Source organism: Mesoplodon bidens (genome assembly GCF_964165515.1).
Source record: "Mesoplodon bidens genome assembly, contig: HAP1_SCAFFOLD_656, whole genome shotgun sequence".
Taxonomy (NCBI): domain Eukaryota; kingdom Metazoa; phylum Chordata; class Mammalia; order Artiodactyla; family Ziphiidae; genus Mesoplodon; species Mesoplodon bidens.
In genome coordinates, this window is record NW_027672024.1 from 31,891 (window position 1) to 35,079 (window position 3,189).

Sequence of the window (3,189 nt, forward strand, 5' to 3'; positions counted from 1 at the left end):
CGATGAGGTCTGGAGGTCCTGCCGTGAGAGCAGGCAGGGGGCCTGACTGTGGCCCGTGCGGGCCTCGGAGGGCACAAGGCCAGGAGACTGGCCCAAGACCCCACTGTGGGCAGCCCATGGGGTCCTCTCAGCTGGTGTTCCTGGAGGGAATGTTCTGGAAAGAGCAGGTGGGGTGGGAGCTACCTCCGTGGGGGCCCACAGGCATCTGGGTTACTGGGAACGTCCATCCCTGCTGTTTCCGATTAATAATATGGCATCTTCAGGATCAAAACTCAAGTTTCATAACCACAGCGACGCTTATTAGGCCTCGAGCTAACTTGTTACAAAAACTTTCTGCTGAGGCCAGCACCTGGCAGCCCTGCCAAGCGCAGGGCTCACGCAACCCAGGAGTCGGGGGCCATTTCTGTCCTGAAAAGCAGAGGTCTGCACCCCAGCCTTTCCGTCTCAATCTGAGACTGGGGAGCCCCCTGCATCATCTCTGTGACCCTGTGCACCTGCGTACTGACCAGCATGAAGACCCCCTGGAAGGGGCAGGGCCTGAGCTTGGGTACACTCACAGTGTCGTACATGGAGCAGTCTGTCAGCACGTGGAACAGGGCTTGCTGCCTGGGGAAGGGGACACAGGGGTGCTTGTTTCACGCTGAGGATCTTAGTTTCATGTTGTCTGACAAACCCTCATGACAAAACAGGTGTGTTTAAGAAATAAGCCAAAAAAGCAGTGAAGTCTTCAGGGCACCTCGGTGTTAAATATTTTTCAGGAGTAAAGTCTACATGCAATGAAATGCAAATATCCCAGGTATACAGTTTGACGAGTTATTTTCTTTATTTTTTCAGTTTGCACACATTATACTTCAGTCTCTGGGACGTACAGCCCCGTGGGTTTTCTTCCACAGGAGGGGCTGCCGCATCTGCGCTCCAGCTCCAGCTCCCAGACCATCAGCCCCGGCAGCCACTGATCCTTATCCTCCTGGGGCTGTGCCTTTTCCAGAACGTCCTATGAATGGAATCATACATGGGTCTGGATTCTTTCTCTTAGCAAAATGCGTCTAAGACTCATCCATGCTCTTGAGTGAAGCAATAGCTTGTTCCTTTGTGTCCCTGAATCGTAGTCCATTTCATGGAATTCCACGGTTTATCCATTCCCTCGTTGAAGATCATCTTGGTTGCTTCCAGTTTTTTTTTTTTTTTTTTTTTTTTCTTTTTGCGGTATGCGGGCCTCTCACTGTTGTGGCCTCTCCCGTTGCGGAGCACAGGCTCCGGATGCGCAGGCCCAGCGGCCATGGCTCACGGGCCCAGCCGCTCCGCGGCATATGGGATCCTCCCAGACCGGGGCACGAACCCGTATCCCCTGCATCGGCAGGCGGACTCTCAACCACTGCGCCACCAGGGAGGCCCGCTTCCAGTTTTTAACGATCACGAACAAAGCAGTGAAGATTGCATGCAGGTTTTATGTGGATGCAAATTTTCAACTCCTTTGGGTAAATACGAAGGAGCATGACTGCTGGGCACATGGTGCAAGTATGTGCAGTTTTGTAAGAAACCGCCAAGTTGTCTCCCACAGTGGCTGCATCATATGCATCCCCACTGGTGCTGGACGAGAGTTCCTGATGTTCCACGTCCTCGCCAGCACTTTGCGTCTGATTCCATGCGAGTCCTTTAGTAGATATACAATTGGCAAATCTTTTCTCCCACTCTGTAGCTATCTTTTTCATTCTCTTAACAGTGTCTTTTGCAGAATGAAAGTTTTACATTTAGATTCAGTTGTACTTACTTGTCAGTTCTTCCTCTCATAGGTGTCCTCTCTCTCACCTAGCTGGCCTCTTCCCCAGCGTCCATGGCCTTACCCCGTCCTGACCGTCTGGTTTTCTAATGCCACAAGCAAGTCCCCGCACCCTACAAACAAGCCAGAGGTTTAAGATAGAGTCACAAGTTGGGACACGGCCACATCCACTCGTTTGTGTATCTAGTAGGCTGCATTCTTGGACAACAGTGGCTGGGCCTGAAGTCTAAAATATTTACCATCTGGCCCATTACATGAAACCTCCCAGATTTTGTCCCCAGATCTGTAGATGGGCAGGGGTGGTGGGCACGTCGGGGCACACCAGGCTCATCCCTCACACCCTGGGCTCCTATCTCCGTGAGGCCTGCAGCCTGGTGGCCGTGGGGTGATGGATGTGCCGAGGGCCAGTGGCGTCTGACTCGCCGTGGCCTGGCCTTGGAGGTCAGCAGAGACACAGACATACTCTCCTGGCCAAGGCAGACATGGGGCCACCCCACTTCGGCACCCATGGAGCCCCCTTGGTAGAGACATCTCATTGTGAGAGGAGAGTGAAGGGTCTGGGGCGACCACTTGGGCAGCACAGCCCACGTTGGCCTTGCTGATGTCAGGACCGCCATGGCCAGACCCCTCTTCTCTCTGGGGTTGGGGCTCTGATGAGCATCTCTTGGTCCAGAGTGAGCTTGACCTTCTGGCTAATCATGGGTGTCCCGAATCTGTTGGCAGAACCTGTTCTCCTGCCCGCCCACACGGTCTCCTGGGCAGTCAGGCTTTTCACCCCACACCCAGTTACCTGGGTTGGAACAGGTTGTTCAGAAAGCAGTGAGGGATTGGGAGAGCCACTCCCTGGCTGTGTATTAGGGGATTACAGTAAATGCTTCAGGTGTAGCAACGGGGTCCAGATCATGTGTAAGAAAAGAATCCCTGTTTTTTGTTTTTTTTGGCCACACCACATGGCTTGCGGGATCTTAGTTCCCCGACCAGGGATTGAACCCTGGACCCTCGGCAGTGACAGTGCTGAGTCCTAACCACTGGACCACCGGGGAAGTCCCAAGAATCCCTGTTTTAAAAATGTATACTGAGAGCCTAGGTACGGGGTGAGACCAGACGTCTTGGGTTCCCTGCAAAACATTTGTGCTGGTCAAGTGTGTGGTCAATGCAGGTGACGGGACAGGACAGGGTCCTTAGTGTTGGACCTGGGTGATGGAATCTGGGGGTTTGTCACACTTTATTTTTATAAATGATGGAAACAGTCTAAAAGAGCAGAAATATATAACTAAAAACATCAAGATGGGGCATCATTTTGACCCCTCCCACCCGCATTTAGTCCATCTGGGCTCCGGTCCAGCCTCTCTGCTGCCTGGCGCCCCTCCTCTCCCACGGGACCCTCTGGGGCCCGTTGAGCCTGTCCG